Source organism: Dromaius novaehollandiae, chromosome 20 (genome assembly GCF_036370855.1).
Source record: "Dromaius novaehollandiae isolate bDroNov1 chromosome 20, bDroNov1.hap1, whole genome shotgun sequence".
NCBI lineage: Eukaryota > Metazoa > Chordata > Aves > Casuariiformes > Dromaiidae > Dromaius > Dromaius novaehollandiae.
In genome coordinates, this window is record NC_088117.1 from 5406688 (window position 1) to 5427378 (window position 20691).

Genomic DNA, 20691 nt, shown 5'->3' on the forward strand with positions numbered 1-20691 from the left:
GCTTCCAGCCACACGAAATGTGAGATGTGGATTTCGGGCCCCACAATACTATTTTCATTTTCCTCCTCCTCAGAGAAAATAAAGTTAATGTTTATTTCCTGAAAGCTCTGGTCTGAGAAAGGGCAAAACTTTCCTCCGGGAGCCAGGTGGCTGGAAAGGGAAGGCAGAGGCAAATATTTGCCGAATTTGTCAATGAGCTCTTATTTCATTTTTCTTATTGATATTTATTCAGACATAATGTGAGGGGAAACCTGCTAGGAGCACAGCAGTGTGGGAGATCCCACTGTCATTCTCCTTAAGCCAGCCACTGGCAGGGGCAGAGCAGGAGTGTCAGGGAGTTCACCAGCAATTTAGGGAAATTCACGGGCCTTTGCGTCGACTTAGCAGAAGACAGAATGACCTAAGAAAGTCAATGCATCTATGGACCATGCGGTGGGGCAAACAGATTGAACAGCTCAGCCTTCCTTGCTGACTTTCAAGGCACAGGCGTAGCTTCGAGAGAGAAAACGATCTCATTATAGATCTATCTCCTTTTTTTTTTCTTTTAAAGAAGGAATCGTTAATGACATGGAGACAAGCAGAATAAACTGCAACCCAAGGTTTAGTAAATTGTGTGAGGCGAACCTGATGTATTTTTTCAATGAGACAGTTCATTCCCCAGACATGAGAAGCGTGGTACATTCTAATTTATCTGGGTATCAAGAGGCACTAGCCATGACATGACATGGGTAATTATTAGGTAAACTTGAGAAGATGAGAATTAGCACAAGAATTATATAGCAGGTAAAGAACTGAGTAATGAGCAAATGAAAACAGGCTATGCTGAAATGAGAGTGATGGGAACTGAGCTATAACTAGAATTCGTCACAGATCAGGCTTGTAATCAATCTTATTTCTCACTGGAAATACAACAATTTCAGCATCGATAGAGTGGAATGCCGCATCAGTGCATGACAGACCAGAGTATCAGCCAAGAGAAATTAAATGAACTTGAGGAGTAGAGTAATAGAAGTGGAATAAAATTTGATATTTAAAAATGGAAATTAAATTAAAGAGGGACATTAAAATACTTCTACCGGGAACCTCTGTGGATAGAAACAAAGGAGAAGGAGAAATGCCTGGTTGCACTAGCTGATCACAGCACAACTACATGTTGCCACTGGCTGAGAGCCTTAGGAAAGGAAAGGAGGTGCTCAAGTGCATTTAGCAACGAAGGAGTTGCTACAACGAGTGCCCAGTTGAAATGGAGAAGAATCAACTCCTCTGACAGCAGGAGGCTGAAGGGGGTGGCCCAGCACCTGCCTCCCAGGCAGAGACTCATGGAAAGTCTCCAGTCTAACCTCCTGTTCAACATGGGGCCAACTTCAAAGTCAGAGCAGGTTGCTCAGGCTTTATCCTGTCGAGTTTTGAAAAGCTCCGATGACCCTTAGAAGAGTGCTGCTTAGGTGGGGTTTAACAGCTGCGGAAACGGGGTGCAGGTTTTGATGCCCCACCATCTGCCCCGGGATCAGGCACCACTGCTGCCGTTGCAGTGCCGGCATGAAGGATGGCATCAAGGATGGTGCTGGCCTCTTTGAGGAGATGCTGGGCACACACGTGCCCTCCAGACATCCTCCTTCCTGGCCCCGCGGGGCCTCTCCTCCCTTGCTGTGCCTTGCAAAAGCACAACCGAGCCCCCAAACAATCAGGCTATAACAATTACTAAATAATTACTGTCTGGTAGCAAAAATCCCACTTCTGTGCACCTGTGCAGAGAAGAAAGGCTTGGCTATATTTCCACAGGGCCTCAAAGCCCCAGCACTGCTGGCTCACAAAACCGGTGGGGAGGTGCACAGCTATTGAGCGTGTCCCCTATTGCCCTCCACTGGATAGAAGGAGAATGTCACGCTGCTGTGTCGTGTCTGGGGACAGCACATCTCAGAAGTGGCTCCTCTTTCAGCCTGGGGAATCGTCTGTGCTCTGGGAATAGGAGCAGCTGAACCCGAGCTCTGTTTTTGCTCTGACTGTGTCGCGTGTAGCAACAGCTGGGGGACATAGGTTTGCTCAAACCACAGCCAGACGATTGGAAATAAAAATGATATTCATATATTAATTAACATCTGGTGACTTGTCTAATTACATGATACAATGTGCATGAGTGTTTTGTTCCCTTCATATTTTATGCATTGAATGAAAACTAAACAAATGTTGCAAAAGCAACATTGCAAAAGCAAAAACACAAACACTACCCAAGTTTATACTTATAACACTTACTGACACATCACTTTAATTAACATGAAAGGAAGGGCATGACTAAACCATGATGATGAAGGCAGTGGTGACACCCAACTGGAATTAACATGCTGCCTGATCTAACCTGGCCATTTTTCATTAAACCAGGCTTCCCTTAACACGCTTTTTTTTTTTTTTTTTTTTTTAAGAAAAGGTAATAATTTGCTAAACTGAGCAGTTCAGGGTCTGATTTAGCAAATTATTACTTACCCATTTTCAAAAGCCACTTTTAATGAAAACCGGCCCTAAAAATTTCAGCCGGAATGTAAAGCACCATCCCAAAGGAAACAAGCTGATGTCACCCTGCGTGTGGAACATATTTTACAATGTCTGATGTTTTCTTCCACACTTTGGGGAAGAAAGTTAAAAGAACAGAGGGGGAAGGAAAGTAAGACCAATGAAGAAAAAGGCGATGCTCAGGTAGCCCGGCATTAGCACGCTGTCCCGCGTGGGCGCGCGCGGCTGTCCCCACGCAGCTGGCCCGGGAGGGTGACGGGATTCCTCGGGGCCCTGCTGCCAGGGCAGTGACGCGGGGAAGCGTGAGTCTGCACGAGCGTGTGGGTGGGAAGGGAAAAGACAAGTTGAAGGCTTGGTTTGGCACTTGCTTCCAGGTTACGTTTTTTTCGTCTTCAGAGAGGGGGCAGTAAGAGGGGAGGGAGGCACAGGGCAGAGGTGAGTCCACAGCACCTCTTCCCACCCCACCGCATGTGATCTGAGGGAAACAGATGCCCAACCCATGCTGCCCCAATAAGAAACTCAAACAGGCTCTTATATTATTAGCTACTTGCTCAAAAAGGTTATGGGCTTCATCAAAACAAAACAAAACAAAACAAAACACCCTAGCCTCACAAACTCCTTTCTGAACCCGACAGTAACAGTGGAGGAAGAGGAGCCTTGGGGCTTGCAGAGATGGAATTTTACAAGCTTTGTTAAAGCAGTTTTCCAAAAAGCAGGGCTCTCCCGCAGCAGCTCCTGCGCACTGCGGGACCGGGGCAGGAGCCTGCAGGGCCCCCGACTCCCGGCTGGCCGAGGCCACCAGAAACGTGGTGCTGTTTGATGCTGCTGCCACGGAGAGGGAACATAACATGGCGGTTCCCTGCGCTGGCCAACTCGTGCACCAGCGAGAAGCCCCTGCCAGCCTGTTGCAGATGTACGGGTGCAACCTGGGTGCAAACACTGACTCAGAGCTCACATCCATGATGCCAGCTCTAAAGGGTCAATACCATTGCCTGACTGCTGCTGCCAACCTCAATTTCCTAAGCGAGACTAGAGGCAGGAGAGGATTTCTCTTCCAGTCAAGCCCCCGGTCTTTCCCTCTGGTCATCCCGGCTAAAGAAGCCTTGACCTGGGGACAGCGAGGTGGACTCCAGCTCCCCTGGCTGATCTCTCACTGCAGCATCTCTGTGAAGGTGACCAGGCAGAGTACCAATGTGAGCAGTAATTCTGTGGTTAGCATAGGGGCTCTCATAATCCCATATAGACGTTCCTATCCCTTATTCCATCTGTGAACGAGGACAGATCCTTCGCCACATCTCTGTGCTCAGCCTTTCCAAGCTCCGCGCTCTCGTGCTCAGCCACCTGAGGCAGAGGACTCCTGTGAAAATACACACCCTAAGCACAACTTACATCGAACTGGCCCAATACTTTCCATTAAAAGGCCCATATGTTCAGCTGTTATAACGCTGCCAAACTTTAACTGTTTGGGCTGAAATTTTCCACACTGGGTATCTGCCTCAGGCTGAATTTTTTTTGGAAAGTTTCAGATAGAACAGTCCAGCCAATTCCAAGAAGGCAGCTTGGGAAAAATATAGTTTTCCCTATGTTAAAAAAAGAAAAAAAGAACACACCAAAACAAATACACCGCTTTTCTTCAGAAGCCCCAGTGCCCCTGTTCTTCAGAGCAGGGCCTTGGCATTTAGCAGACAGGGTGGTCACTGTGGTAATGATACGATTTTGCCATCCCCGTAGAAATTCTGTTCAAATTGGCAACGTTGCAAGGCCCTGTCAATACTCAGTTTGCACACACTCCAGAGAGAGGTAGTTTGGCTTCTCCTGATTTCCCTGAGATGCTCCCGCCCCTCACAGCTCCTGCACTGGACCAGACCGTATATACATCCCTCCCAAAGGGTGGGTGAGCGTGCTCCAGCCAAAAGTCAGCCCCGCAGCTTTGCTGCTACTTACTCAGGGGCTGAAAAGCACTGCTTAACGCTTCCCGACTGCTAGGTGCCTGCCGCAACCGCAGGGGATGGGGAACTAATGCAGTAATGACACAGTGCTTCAGAAAGGGAACGTGTGAAAACAGCAGTCATCTACAGTCAAAACCTCCCTGCTCATCCCAGGTCTCCAATTCCATTTGGCTTCCCACCTGCCCTGGACTGCTGGCAGCCAGGCACTCACTCTCCACGTCAGATGTGGTTTAGGTACGGAGAGGTTTTCCACCTCTCCAACAGGACCTGCAGCCTCCTGACAAGGCACAACTTGCCCTCACTTGCATGAGGAAAAGATGAGCACCAGGGGAGAAACAGGCAGGGATTTGGAGGTGTAAGACAGTGAGGGCAAAGGAGTGAAGAGAGAAGACAAAGCTCTCTATAGGTCTGCAAAAGATGCTAGGGCCTTCCATCCAATAACACCAGCCAGGTGTCTCCAGAGGAGGCTCATGCACGGGACTGCAGATGATGCTCTTCCGTGAGTTGAAGAGGGCACTGCAAGACCACTACAGGTGAACATATGCAGCTATCTCACTGCATGGAAAAGTGCCTGAGAGAAAGGGCTTTGCACATCTAATGAAGTGCACTGGGAAAGCCAGTCACTTCTGGGGGGAGGATTCAGCTCTTATAAAGGCAAAACAGATAGAAGAAAATAATAAAAATCCAGTAACAAAGCAATATAGAAGGCAGAGTATGACCTGTTCTGAGTGAACAGGCCTTGTGCAGTTTTTTTTGTGCAAATGCATTGGGGTTTCTCTTCTGCTAACTTTTTGAATTGCAGGCAGGACCAATAACCACACACTGACATTTGCATCAGCAGGTAGCACAGCTGGTGCGGCATGCAAGGAGCAAGCAGTGCAGCAGCTAAGCTTCTAGGTTGGGAATTAGGAGGCATTCAGTATTTGAACTTCTTGTAAAATGTTTGGCAAATTACTTAGGCTGGGATTTATCTTCCCTTCAGCCCTCTTCAAACTAGGCATCTAGTTAGGTTCTTCCTTTAGTCAACAGAAAGGTAAGGCTATCTCCCAAGGGTGATTCCTCACACTCAAAATTAATGAAGACAAGTGAGAGGAATTTTCTTTTGAAGAAACCTGTGCAGCTCCACCAACTACTGCAGGACTCTAGAGATCTAGGTTAGACAGACGGTTAGTGAGGATGTGCCCAAGCTGAAGGATATAGCAAAACTGCCACCTAAATAGCTTCACATCCAAACTCCTCCATCATACACACTCTCTCAAGGAAGCACAACTGAAATGTGGACTCTGGCTGAGCTTCAGGGAGTGAAGAGTGTGTGATGCCATCCCACGGCCTCCATTTCCATCCAAGCAGTCTTGACTAAATGGAGCAGAGGTGCAGCCAAGCACCACCAACCAGCACATATACCCTGGTCACCTCCTCCTCAGAGCCATGTGGACATCGGTACATCAGCCCCTGTGCCTGCAGGCTAAAAGCCCATTGCCCAGGCCAGCGGGCACCAACTGAGCTGGAAAGCACCAGCATCTAGCCATGACTGAGCCAACCCTTAACTCCACGGCTGCACGCTTCCGCTCTCCATCTGTAAAATAGGAACAACAACAGTTCCCTGCCTCAAGCCAGTGAGAAAAAATTAAGACATGTATTTAGACATATATTAAGACATTATAAAGGAATGATAGAGTAACACCTCAGAGCAAAAAGTTAGGCCTTCATCTGCTTTTGTATTCCTCTTTCCTCTCTCAAAATCTTAACATCACCTAGCACTCAGTGGGGTTTAAATCTCACTTCCTAAATTGGTCTGGGACCCTTCGTAGTATGAGTTGTTCTTTGATCTTTCGTCAACATTAGGAAATGTGCTGGAAGAGGGAATAGAAACTGCCCCACATGCCCTGGAGCTGCTTTCAGCTTTACAGTATGAATAACGCCCACAAAAGGAGACAACTGTCATGTGAACCCCCCGCGTGCATGGCGCAACCGGTTACATGCCAGGCGCTTCGGGGTGGGTCGGAGCTGGCAGGACGGGCAGCTGCTGAAAGAAAACCACAGATGACCGACCGAGCGCTTGAGAGATTCCACGCATACCTCCCAGACACGCCGGTGCGGTTACAAAACCTCTGCCTGGCACTCCGTGTGGCAGCATTTGGTTTAAAGAAAGGAAAAAAACAACCCCCCGAACAACAGCGCATGGGACACACGGAGGGCTGCGAGTCCCGTGCTCTGACGAGACGCCGCAGGCATCGCCGCCGCGGAATCCAGGCTGTGCTTGCGGTCCGACTCTCGGAAGCCTTCGGTCACATTAAGCAACATTACATGATAATGCTGCAGCACTTCAGGCTGAGGGAGAAGGAAAACAAAACAGATGACTCTGGATGGAAAGGGATTGCTGTAAACCTGGGAGGGAGAAGAACATTCCTTCGGATACTTTTTTTTGGCTGGTTGTGGCCTCCCCTCCCTGCCTCCCACCTCTCTCCCTTCTCCCCCTCCTCTTCTTGTAGAATTGGTGACAGCAAGTTTTTACTAATATTTCCATATTAAATAGAAAGGAAGAGTGTGAAAGGCCATCCAGAGTGGTGGCAGCTAGACAGTGGAATCTGCAACTGAAGGGTGGAGTTCGAGCACTGGAGAGGTGCCGGTTATTTATAGGGTATGAGAAAATACAAAAAATGTCTGGCCCCTTTAAGGCCCCTTAATCCAAACAACCAATGGAAAGAAAAAAAAAAAAAGAAAGGGAAGGGAAAAAAAACAAGAAAAGGCATCTCTGCACCAGATTGCAAAGTGTGAAGGAAGACAGGGCGACGGCCTGGCACTGTCCTGCACCATCCCTCCAGCCAGATCTGCACCTGATGGCCCTCTCCGCTGCTGTGGGGCAGCGCCGTGACTCCGGCTCGGGCAGCGGGACGCCGGCATTGGGGCCAGGAGCCCCGCGCACTTCCCAGGCAGCCCTGAGATGCAGCTGCCTCGAGGGTGGGACGTGGCAGCTGTTTAAAGCATGATACAGCAGCTTTGGACGGGAAGTGGAGATGAACGGTGCGTTCAAGTGAAATCAAAAAGGAGAAGCTGAGCGTGTTGGGAATACGGGCTGGAAACTCACTTTCTTCAGTCAATATTCCTAGAACAATCTGGGATCCGCGCACTCTGATGCAGGGGGAAGAGTACATGAGACGCATTTACTGTCCTCACTCTCATTTTGGGAGATGGAAACTGGAGGGTCATCCTTAATGCACCAGAGTCCTCCTCCTCCTCTCCACAGGGCTGCTAGGGCCCCAGGAGGAGCTGGCTGAGGGCATCACGCTTCAGGGAAGGTGTGGCCTGACTCGAGAGCCCAGAGCAGTAAGAACGACCAGAGGTCCAGCAAATACGACCTGTGAGGAGATCCTGAAAGAAGTGTGGCTATTTAGTCTAGAGAAGAGAAGACTGAAGGGAGACATTATAACAGTCTTTAAATACGTAGTAAGTTATGGCAAAGGGGAAGGAATAAGCCATTCTCCAAGCCCACTGGAGACAGGACAAGATATAGCTAGATTGCACTGCAGCAGGGCAGCCCTGGCAGGGCAGGAAAACCCTTCCCATGGTAGGGTATTTTGGCACAGGAAAGAATGCTCTGGGAAGGCTTCTAGTCAGACCTTTGCCAGGGATGGTTTAAGCAGGATTACTCTTGCTCTAGGCCTGGGAGACAGGCCCCTTTCAGCCCTTTCCTTGTATTCTTCATTTATCTTTACCCCAGCTGAGTAGCATCTTCCCTTTACAGTATGTCCTTCCTGAAGAGGAAGAGGGGCCTCAGTGCAAGAGCTGCCATGCAAAGCCACAGCAGTTCTGTGCTCTAAATAAAACTCCTTTTTCTTTCTTTCTAAATGAAATGCTTGAGGTTATGCCTATCTTTTTTAGGGAAAAGGGAAGAGGGAACTGTGAAGAGGTCCTGGAAGACACTCAGCACTTGGGTGATTTAGCATATAGTGAACTAGATAAGTCACCAACTTCAGTGAATGTACACCTGGAACCAGAGAAAGTCAAATAAAACAATTTTGTGGATAGAAAGGGGTTAGTAAAGAGATTCAAGAGCTTGGGTGGATGACAGTCACACTAAATCCTTAGGTCTTTTCACAACCCCTGCTATTATTCCCTAGGATCCTGTTGAACCCATGAACCTTCATTAATAGGTTTCATTCTTCTCTGCCAGTATCAAATAACAAATGTCAGATCTTGTATGGGAAACACTAACAACATAAAAATAAGATTTATATGGAAAGCTGAAGTTCAAAAGAACAATTACAAAACCAGAAAGGTTTTGTTTGTACGCATTCGCACACAAATAAAATCAAAGTCAAACATTTCTGCTGTTCTGGACTAGGATCACAACCCCCAGTGACCTTCTCCCACCATCGACGGGATTCTGAATGCTGGACACTGACTTCAAATTAACCTGCTGAAACTGAGAAAAATGCTTCCCCGATGTATAAATAACAAAAGGATGAACGTGCATTAGCTAATCCTATCCTTAATTCAACCACCTCTAGTTCACACAAACCGTATGCAAATATTCCCTCTAGCTCTCCTTAAATTTAAGATGGGAACTCTGAAGTTCTAGATCCGTTCTCTACCTTCCAACCTTGTGAGAAATTCGACAGTGTTATAATGTCAAAATCCTTAACTACCAGTGGGTGATGCTGCTTTGGTTTTTCTTGTAACCACAGAAACGCCTAAAACATCTAAGATTTGGAAAAATGGTGGCACAGAGAGATAAAAAGACTTGGCCACAGTAGGGAGAGGCAAATCCTCAAGTGGCATAAATCATTACAGCTCTTCCGATGTCAGCACCCCAGGGAGTCTGGAACAGCATCAAGCAGAGAAACAAGGAAGAGGAGGGCTGAGCCTCTTCCTGCTTGCTACAATGCGATTCCAGGAAACTCGGACCTCAGCTCTCCTCCTGCTCTGGACTTCAGCCACTGGCTCATCCTGCTAGAAGAATCTGTCAGCACACCTCAGCCCTCGAAAACTGGGGCTTTAGCCAAGGCCCTCAAAAGGGAGCAAAGGAAGGATGGGAGAGAGAATCCAAAAGTATCTTTCCGCTCTAAAGGTGAACGCTTTGGAACAAGCTTGAGTCACATTCGCTTAGCCTGGGGACTGCCTGCCAATGTCTGCTTAACATGTGGAGTGAATGAAAACGTTACCCCCACGTGATGATGTTCTAGCACCTTTCAGCACCAACTGGTCTTTTCCTTTATCTTCTTTTGTTTTAAATACAGACTCTCGGGAAAGCAACTTAACAGATCAAGCTGCAAAGCAGAGACAGAATAGAATTGTCTTTTTTTGGCTTCTAATACAAGAATGCAAAGCATTGTCTCTCTGGGAGAAGAATTAAGTATGGGCAAGTGTTTTGGCAAGAGAGTCACTGAGGAGAATGGAAGGCAAGGATGAGGCGGGGGAAGAGAGGAGGGGAGGGAGAGCTGGGGGTCAGATGGATGGTTTGGTCTTTTATAAATCTTGGATGGGGAAGAGGCACACAGATGGCTTTGTGTTTTAAAATGATTCTAATAAATCAACTCCATAATCATAATCAAAATGCCCTTGTCTCTCTTTTCCCCCTCTTCCATGTATCACAGCTGAGCAGCAAGGCTGGAGTCTGTGTCTGGAGACGGAATAGCAAGTACTCAAGACAAAAAACAAACTGTAGCGAAAGAGCGAGGGGAAGAGTGTGAGTGACTGTGCAAACGCGCATTCCTTCGTGTGCACGTGTGACCACAGCTGGGCGTGAGAGCGAGCACAAGCGCCTAAGTACATTTGTTTGAGTGTGAACGAGTGACACGAGCAGGGGACTGCAAGAGCAAGGGGATTTTGCAGCACGCAGGGGCAGACAATTTTCAGGGCAAGGGTGGGCATGTCCAAGCAGGAGCTTGGGATCATTTCTAAGCAGGAACGTGTATACAGGCGCAGGGAGAGGGTATGAGCGTGAGAGCAAACACGCAAGTTTCTGCAAAGACAGGAGCTTTCTTGATGGCGGGGGAAGGAATGGGAAAAGGCAAGGTCGCTCCCAGGCGGGAGCGGACGTGCCGGGGAGGAATGCTGCCTCCCCGTTCCAGGGCTTCGTCTTGGCTGTGAGGAAGGTGCAGCCTCTCCTCCTACAGCAGGAGCCACTGGGCCTGGACCGTGGGGGGAGCAGAGGCTCTCGCTGTCCGGGTTTTCCATTTGGAGCTCCACGTGGCATGAAATCCCATCGGTTTTCCTGCCAGAGGGAGCCAGGTGGAGAGAACAATAAAAAGCAGAAGGCGCGGGGCAGGGCGGGATGGTCCAGAGCGGATGCAGAGGATGGAATTAATCAGCTGTCCGGGAGGAATATTAGAGCTCTTCGGCTTGTCGTCAACGCCTTCTCCTCCTTCCCAAAGACAGACACAATGAGAGACCAAGGAACATTTCCTATTGTTACAGGGGATTTGTCCACAAGGTCCAGCCCCATGTGGAAGTCATTACAGGCTGGGAGTGGTAGGTATCTTGCACATAGCATGCAGCTAGATGGGATGGGGGAGGGCAACGGGAAAATATTGAGAGATCAGAGATGATGTGTCCCTGTCTAATTGATTTAGGCATCTCTAGGGAGACTGTCACCATAGCAGCTAGGCTCCCAGTACAGGGATCACTGTGGGCTGAGGTACAAAATGTTTTGTTTAATATCACCCTTTTGACCGAGCCAAAGCCCCGAGTACTCCTGTAAGAAGCCATCACGGGTAACTCAGCGCCAACAGGAACGTATCATGAATTTCACTGCTGCTACTGAACGGGGAAGGGAGGGACAGTTACGTCAAGGCTTTCTTTTCTCTGCCTCCTACCCTCCCTAGGCAGAAAACTAAAGAGCGGCTGCAACAACAGCTGTATGAACCACGAGGTGAAAAGCTGACCACTGCCCACCTGCAAGTCCTCCCACTCCAGGAGAACTTGGCCTTCTGGATTATCCATGGAAGAACATAATTATCCGTGGGTGAGAGCCCAGGACTGAATGATCACAGAAAGTCAACACCTCTGTGGTCCTAGGGGAAGGTAGATGTTACATGTGTCCAAAAGGATCTAAGCTTAGTCATTTCAGCTAAATCACACTTAAGGCAGCAGCATGTCCAGAAGTGGTGATGTCGATGCCCCCAAGGCAGCCAGCCTCCCGCACAGAGGAAAGGGGCACCTCAGAAACCAACGGGAAATCAACATCCCCATTCGTTTTCTGTCTTCGCCAACTCTCCATCTCCCTGCTCCTAACCTACAAGGTATTGGGCAAGACCGAGTCGAACAGATGTTGCTCTAGGTAAAATGCAGTTTGGTGTACAACAAAGCCGCCTTCCCCAGGCCTCCAAAATTCACTCACAACTTCCCCAGCCCTAAAGGAGCGGAGAGAAGCATCAAGTCAGCCATGGGGACAGGGAAAAAAAAATTCTCATTAAGCCTAGTTAAGCCATGTGGTCTGACAGAGGTCACGTAATGCATTTCAAAGAACTCAGAGTGCTGGAGGAAAAATGGAAACGCTAATAGGAAGCTCAGAGCTACCTGGGGAAGCAGAGTTTTTGCACTAAGTGTGCCCAAGGGACACCTCTGGGCTGCCTTCTGAATGCCACCCACTACTGCCGGCATCTTTAATGCTGAGTTATTTCTCCCAGGGATCTCAAAGAGCGCTAAACTTTTTGGTTGAGACATGAGAGAGCATATTACGCAGGGTAAGAGCAGACCTCAGGTTCCTAGGAAAATGAGGTGCCACTTTTCTTCAGATGACATTTGGAGCAGTCACATAGCTGCCTTAAATGCTTGCCTCCTTCGAATAGGGCTCTCCAAAACTAAGTGCTACAATCAGCATATAAATACACAAATGGGGAGTGACAGCGACACTGAAGGTTAGATTAGACTAATGATACCCTAACTGGCTGCCATCCATTTAGCAGCGTTTCTCCCTCATACAGTTTTAATTTTGTCAGGCTCCCATCGCTGGCGGGGATCATGGTTTGGACAGAGTCGATCTACGCACTGCAGTTGGGGTGGGAAGAGGTGTCTGTCCCTAGGAGAGGCAATACCTCGTTGCACGCAATTGCCTTTCAAATGTTTCTTCAGAAAATTGTACCACCTAGGGGGAAAGGATTTAACAGAGAAAGTACAGCAGGCACCTAGTCAGTGGGACAAGCGGTGCCTTCTGATGTTTTCAGAAGCTCCAAATACCTTCCCGTAATTTTTTTTTGTTTGTTTGCTTGTTTTGAAATATGAAACATGAAGGGGAAGGAATTAGGACTCGAGCTTCAGCCAGGCAATCACACCTACCGCACCTGAACAGGAGCACGTGTGGTCCTCAGACCACATGTCCCCTGACAACGCGGGGAGCCGACCAAGAGAAGCCATGACCCAGCCTTTGCCGCCATCCTGGGCTGGTGGACACCTAGGACAACTGCCCCTGCAAAGCCTCTTTCACACCGGGGACTAAGCGGGGCTTCTCTGCCCTCCTGCCCGCTGGGCAGCCTTCCCGCTCCGCGCCTAAGCCCACAACGCAACCAGATGTCCTGCCCACATTGAGCTCAGCACGCACAGAAGCCCTCACAAACCAAGCCTCGGCACGGCAATACAATGTTTTGTTGATTTTTTTTTTTAATAAAAAAAGAATGTTAGACTTGCATGGAAAATGAGCATGGGGAACCTCAGTATGCGATTCATTTATCTCACAGAAATTTCTGCTTCATTGTGCAGGGGTGTCCCTGCCCAAAGGAGGGCATTCAGCTTGGCACTTTCACCACTGTGAGCATTGCTGCATTCTCTTGTAAATGCTGTGAATGTTCGCCTCTATTTATGTCCTGCATAAGCTCATTTTTACCCACATTTATGCGTCACAGCACATAGCCCTGATTCTGCAAAATCTCTGCGTGGACACAGCTTTGTGCATGCTTGAAATCTCCCTGCCTTCAATGAGCTATTCATCTGCAGCTTGCTGAAGGGGTTGAAGCCTTACTGAGGCTTCGCATATGTGGAAAAATTGTTATATAGCAAGAGGCTTCAAACAGGAGTTCCCAGATCCATCAGATATTTGACTCATTTGGTACAAACCCTCTAAAATGGAAACAGGGGATGGGAAACATAATAAAATGCAATAAAAATATCTCTAAACATTTCAGGTTATTGAAGAAATCCCTCCTGGAAAGCTCTCTAACTTTGAAATCATGAACATGTATTCTCAAATAGTTAGACTTAAAAGTAGCTCACATTTAATTCAAAATTGCATTGTTTCCATTATACCTACAAAACACACACAACGTACACATGTATAAAATTAATGACTGCACCATAAAATATATATTTACATTATTTAAATTAAATTCAAAATTAAAATCATACTGAAGCTAAATGTATTTGCTTGCCGTACATCTTTGTAGGACAGGCCAGGCTCATTCCATCATACCAACGAACACAAAAATAAAAGCTAGATGGTGAACTCATGTAGCCCTTTCTCTTCAAAATTTCTTTTTTTAATTTTTTAAACGTCGACTGAATTTTTAGGCAATTTTTTTAGCGTTATGTATGCGTTTTCCACCTGAGCACCTAAGACAACGTGACAACGGTATAAATCTGATCCCACTCCCGGGGGAAACCATGCAACAGGCGGAGGTGCGCCGTGAGTCCAGCCCGAGCACCTTCCCGCTGCCTTTTCGCGACCTGGCCGGGGGGACGACGGCTGCCTACGGGACGGGCAGGCTCGGACCGCTCTCGCCGCAGGGCTGCACCGTGTGGACCCGTCCTGCAAATGCCGCGCGGAGCCAGCTCCCTCGCAGCGGGGCTGCTCGCCGGCATCCCCTCCCTCCCGCCCTCCGCACACGCACCGAGTTCGCCTTCCCTCTCCCTCCCACTCTCGTTCGCTCTCCTGCCACAGCTGGTTAAAATTACGCTGGAATTTTGTTTTTCTGTCAAGTGAATTTGGACCTGGTAAATCCCTCCCAGCCACTCCAGTGGCCTCCCGACGCACACGGAGGCTGCGTGAACGCGGGGGATCTCGGAAAGGTGCTGCCGGAGCCATCGCCGCGCGCGTCTGCAGGCCGGGGCGGCCGAGCGGGGCTCCCGCCGCTTGCGGCGCCCGGGTGGCGAAGGAGGAGAGATGCAGCGGCACGGCGGGGCAGCCAGAGCGGCTCACCTTGCAAGGACGATGCAAAAAAACCCAAAAACCAAAATAACAACAACAAAAATACCAAAACAACCCCAAACCCCGTGAAAAACCAAAAAGCCCTCAAGCGAAACAAGAACGCAAACACCGCGGGCTCGGAGACATCCCAGCACTCCGTCCAGAGGGACGACGGGCAGCACCCGCGTGGCAAGCGGCCGGGTTCAACGCTGCGCACGCAGGAGACCCGGCCAAGAGACACGCTGCAGCCCGAGCCCTCCTGCTCGCCCGCCCTCCCTTGCTTTTGGGGGGAATGTGAGTGGCCCCCAAACTGGTATCACCCCCTATGCACATGCTGCAAAGCTTGGACCACACCGATTTAACTACAGGTGCCCCCGAAAGACCAGCCTGCAATTTGGAGGAGAACTGGTCAGAAATACTAGGTTGACATCGGTTTTCCAGCAAAAAAGAAAAAAAATCCTTCTTGTTAAAAATAACAGGTTTTGAAAAAGGCACACATTTCAATGAAATTTTGTTTTTGGGGGGGAATAAAAGCAAGGCAATTGCTCTGATAGGGTCAAAATGGCTCTATTACGACTCTGTTGGAATGGAACAATGAAATTTTTGCCTTCAAAATGACTTTTTTTAAACACAAAATCACCAATCATTAAGGGTTATTTTAAGTTTTAAAAGGTCAGTAACGGGGGGAAAAAAAACCCCAAACCTCTTATCGCTTTTGCACAGCAAAGCCTTTAAATTAACCCTAGGTGAGTTTTACTGGGGAAGGGGGGAAAAGTAGGGGGCTGTAAAGGAGGGATTTTATTTAACAGAATATTTCAAATGATTTTAAGGAGGGAAAGAGGTAGAACTGTTTCTGTTTGTCATAGTTAAATACATACGTACATATTATATATATGTATGTGTATATATACACATACACACACACGGTCATATATATTTAGCCTCATTAATACCTGCTCGTGATGGGCACCTATAGGCGCAATCCCTATCCTGGACCACCCACAAGCCGACCAGAGCCAAGGGAAGGGTGGATTAGCTTCCGAGGGGCCACGTGACTCGGACGATGGGTCGGCAGCAAATCTGCACCCAGAACCCAAGGTTTTCTCCGTTCCCCTTACTGCACGGTGCAGTAGGCCAAGTATCCGAAGGAAAAGCTATTTATAAGGTGATGAGGGAACAGCAAAAGAGCCATCTATATTGTGCTGGGTCGGACGCAAGCGCGAAGGAGAGGCGAGAGGCCGCGTGTGCACGCACACGGGCGTCCTGGATGGGGCCGGCAAGTGGCAGTGAAATTACTGACAGGAGATATGAAAAAAAGAAAATCAAAACTGAATCTTGGTAATAGTCCATATTTGTTTCCCCCCATCCCACAAACACAGCAATAGAAAGGGTAAACTAGCTTTGAGACATTTTCTTCCTTTACTCTAGCGTAACCTTCAGATAATACGAGAAGCCTTTATATATAATCTAGATTTATGGCTTTTTTGTTTTGCAGCCGAAATAGTGGGTTATGAAAGAAAATGAAGTCATGCTTTGGTCATAAGCAGAAAGCATGCAAACAGAAAATCATTTCGATATTGATTCTGCAGACCTGATGGATGTGTTTGTGTGTGTTTGTTGTGTGTGTACACGCGCAGATACAGAAATAAAAACCTGCTCTTATATCTCATGTTTATACAGTATATCTATGCGTACTTACCGAGTGTACTTACTGGCTTCTGGTGTTTGAAAACATGCCAGCGCAAAACCCAAATGTCAGTAAACACACTAGATGGTGTCAGTGTTTTCTTTCTCTCTTTGCAGGTTGGTTTCCCTGGTGTACAAAGGTTAACCCCAGATCCAACATAAATTATTACTGTTTATTTGACTTATAATAACATATCCAAATAATAACCAACACATGCTAGATGTTTTATGCACGAACAGCTCCCATCCCAAAGCGCTGGCAATTCGAACAGCTCGGGCTTGCAAAAACCGGGAGGAAGGTGTCACCAGCCTGGTTTTACAGGCAGCCTGAGCAACTCGCCCCAAGCAAGGCGGAAAGCCTGTCCACCCCTCCATGGTGGACGGCAAGGTGGAGCCCGCTCCTGCCACCGCGCCGGGACACCACACCGGGAGCGCTCCCAGCGCAGCATCCGCGCCGGAGCGCGAGAAAACGCCCGGGATGGCGGCGGGGGTTTGGCGACGAAGCCTCCGCTCGTCCGCACGGCTCCTGCGGCTGCTCCGGTCGGGGCGACCACGAGCCACCACGCTGGCTTCGGCTCAACGTGTGGCCGAGAGCCCCGTGGGCCCCGCGACTGCCCCCACGCGTGCCGGGGCCCGAGCCCAACCTCGGCGTTCGCTGGCCGCGTCCCCGGCGTGTAAATAACGACGGACCATTTCCACGGCCCTGCAGGCTGCCGCGCCACAGCCCTCGCCGCGCCGCAGCACAGCAAACCTGCGTCCCCGAGTGACCCCCCCGGCGCGGCCAAAGCAAACCAACGTGCTATATTTGTTTTTTCGAGACCAGGCCAGGAACGATTCCCGTAAGGCTCAGCCTGGCTTAATGGAGCCGTGTCTGTGCTGTGCCTCTAAGCCTGCATTTGGCAAGGGGGCTGCAGCTGCTCCTGCGCCCGGTGCGGGGAGGACGCAGCCGTGTTTGCTTAAGGTAATTCCAAAGCGAGCAGCAGCGGCGGCGGGGCGCGTGCGGGGAGGAAGAGGGGGGAGAAGCGAGGAAGAAGAGAGGGAGCCGAGGGGAAGGAAGGAGGGGCTCTCGGAGGGCGCCGCTAGCCTTTGCGGCGCGGTGGCCGGGAAGCAAGCGTGGCCGTAGGGCCCGCTGCCAGGGCGCCCGGCGTGGGGCTGGGGTGGCCGGGCGCCCCGCGCCGGGACCCTCCTCGCCACGCCTGCGTCACTCGGCCCCGCGCGCCCCGGCCGGCTGCTTGCTCAATCCCAGCGGCAGCCTGGATGTTTTTCTTGGAGGAGGCCCCCGCCGTCGCCGCGCAAGGGCAGGCTGCGCTGTCCCTCGGCCAAGGCTTGGCCGGAGGCTGCCGGGGGGGAGGATGCCGCGGACAGCGATTCGGCGTGGGCCGGTGGCGGAGCTGGGCCGGGCCGCGTCTCGCATCCCCTGAGGATTTTTGCTCTGTGACAGCCCTCGGCCCAACAGGGATGTCCCAAACAGACACCGCCACCACCAAGCATGCGGCGTTGCGCGCCGAGGCCAGCACCCCGCTGCCACGCAGAGCTCCCCTGCTTCCCCACGGCCCTTTGCGTCCTGTTTCGAGCCTGGGCTGCCCTGTTGCCTCCAAAGGGACCCGCTCAGCCCTGCACGCAGAGCGCAAAAATTCAGAAACCACCTCTGGGTGCTTCTTCGTGCAGACAGATATCCCGTGGTAACGCCCTCCTTCCCTACCCCAGCTGGTCATTTCTTCCCAAGCTCTTCAACGCGTGATGAAAGAAATCCTGCCCCAAGATCCATATAGGACATCCTGAGAAATTTTTCAGAGTAATATAGCCCCCCCCTTGGGGTCTCGTGAAGCTTTTCACCCTGCCCTGGTATGTGCTTTATCGCAGGGGTCTTCAGGTTGCAGCGCAGAGAAAGTCCTGGATAACACTAGAGAACCATATATAGACCCTCCAAATATCATGGCATGGAGGAAATTTGCTTAATTTTAAGGAAAGTACCTTCCCTCATAGGACTTGCTCATTGCTAGCGCTCAGCAAGGGAACGAGCAGCATTGTGAAAACGTCTTTGCAGCCTGTTGCATACACGGCTGCACCTAGTGCGCATTAAGACACTAATTAAACGGTTTCATAGCAATACCCACTACTTGCATCAGTGAGGTGCAACGTCCCACTGCACTGGTCTCCAAAAAGAGACACAAACACACCCAGCCCTACGACCCTCCAGCGCGTGGAGGACTTCACACCAGCCCAAAGAGAAGGAGTTATCCCGGGCTAAGCAAACAAAAATACGAGTGGTTTGATTTGGATGCAGAACAGCAAAAGTTTGGGGGAGAACTAGAAAAGCACGGCTGTTGAACCCAGATCTTCTGCTTGGTGCTGAAATGCTTCCAGAGCAAAGCAGGAGGAGGAAGCAGAGAGACTGAATCTGTAAAGGTTAGATCAGGAGCCAGACCAGAAGCTGATCTCTCATGGTTTGGATGTGTTCAGATCCAGATAAAATCCGATCTATTAAGAAGAGAATGACTATAAATTTTGGACCCAGAATTAAACTTCTATCGAGTCTCGTGTTTTAATTTCAGGTTTTTGGTTGGACTCATCTGAAATGGTGCTGTTCCCCATCCTCCGAGTAAAACAAATGCCTTGCTATTTTCACCTGGGATGAGGCTGCCTGTACGCCTTACTCCAGGCTGGCAGCATCCTCTGCCGGCCCCAGATGGCCTTCGCTGCACCAGCGCTGGCACGGTCTTCAGTTCCGGCCATTGCACCTCAGCCTACCTGAAACACTGCTGCTTAAACGGGGGGAAAAGACGGGCGTCTGGCTGTGTCTCACAAACATGGAAATGTAAGCAAACATCATTTCCTTGAGGGCGGTAATACCCTGTGCTCTCCAGCAAACCAGCTCTGAGCCCTGAAAACCTCATGAAGTCTGGCTATGAAAGAGAATGAGACACTCGTCTTCCTCTAGAAGTCCTCAAAAACAGCAAACAAACTACTGGTAAAACCACAAAAGAAACACATCTAAGAGGCCTGAGTGCTCCTGCACATCCAGCTCTCCCTTCCAGTCACTTTTCCTTGGAAAAGCAGCAGCGTTACCTGCTGTGGACATCTGTGCTCGGAGGATCACTGAGGACGAGGCCAGAAGACAGCACTGCCTTGTGCAGCCTGGCCTCTCCTCCATGCCTGTGCTCCTGGAGCTACATCCGCACTATCCTGCCACAGCATGTGCTTTTAAGGAAAAGACAGGCTGTCCTCCCTGCCCCATCGCTGAGTGCTGACTCAATCAAGGCTTTCATTTACTGCATTTCAGTGCATCAAAATGGTGAGCCCAAGCGGGAGACCACCATTCCCCTAAGCCCTTGTGTGAAGGGCAGGTGATGAACAGCCGAAGACACCAGACACCTTTCCCAGCCTGTCTATAATGCAGAAGAATTAAAAAACACTTCTCCTCCCTTGGGCTCAGGTGTTCAGCTTGCTTTCCCCTGGGAGAGGACTACTGCGGGCGAGGGGTAGTGCTTCAAGCAAGCCAAGGTCACCTCTCACACTGAGCTTTCCCCTGGTGGGGTCCAGGGTTGACTGGTTCTCCCCTGCCTCCTCCCTTGCACACGCACAGCCAGCAGAGGAGATTTAAGAGCAGCCACGGAGCTTGCGACAGCCTTCATCGCTGAGCAGTACAAGTGGGTGGCGGGAGAAGGCTAAAGTTTTAATGGTAAACTTAAAATGTTTCTTCCTATTAAAACAAAACCTCCACCCAGAGGGTACCCCCCAGCCCAGCTCTGGGTAAGGAGCCTTTTGCCTCCGGAGGGCCCATTTCGAACCAGCCCAGGCAAGCAGGGATCACCCGCCACCGCCTGCAGCAGGGCCGCAATTAGGAGCAGTGAGTCAAATCCCCACCGCTGCCCTTCCTGGCAGGGCTGCCCGGCATCCCAGCGATGCCACCGCCGGGGGAGAGCTCCCCTCCGAGCGCCCGCGGCAGCCGGGGCGGGCAGAGAAGCGCGAGCGCGTGGGCAGCCGCGCTGCGGACAGAGGCCGTCGGTCCCTAGCAGGGATGTTTTGGCAGCGCTCCTCGACGCGGCCTTCGGCAGGCTAAAATTATTTCCTCGCCACCTACGCCTGCGCGTTCGCCGCTCCTGCCGTGGAGAGAGGGCCCCGGCCGCCGGGGAGAGGCAGCAAGGGAGCAAGAGGTGGCGGTTTGTGGGGACAGAGCCGGGGCCCAGCAGCGGGGCAACGCTGCGCCTCGCTTGTCCCCTCCGCCCCGGCTCTGCGAGGGGGCACGCGCCGGCTCGGAGCCTCTGCCGACAGCAAAGTCCTAACACGCCGCCCGGGCTGGCTCCGACATCGCCGGCCGGGCAGCAGCAGAGCCGCGGCTCCACCTCGCCGGGGCCCGTTTCCGCCTACCTGCCTCGGGAGGGAGGAGGGGGCGAGGGCCCGCGGCCTGCCGGGCGCCCGGACCAG

The 20691-nt window shown here is 50.5% G+C and overlaps 1 protein-coding gene and 1 long non-coding RNA gene across 3 annotated transcripts in view; one reads left to right on the top strand and one right to left on the bottom strand.

Moving 5' to 3' along the window:
• Positions 1-20691, bottom strand: part of ASTN2 (astrotactin 2) — a 426223-nt gene that overhangs the window by 56478 nt on the left and 349054 nt on the right. The window lies entirely within an intron of this gene.
• On the top strand, positions 17102-19196 carry LOC135330372 (uncharacterized). The gene is made up of 2 exons (XR_010392359.1): positions 17102-17224; positions 18819-19196. It is a non-coding gene; the product is annotated as an uncharacterized LOC135330372 (long non-coding RNA).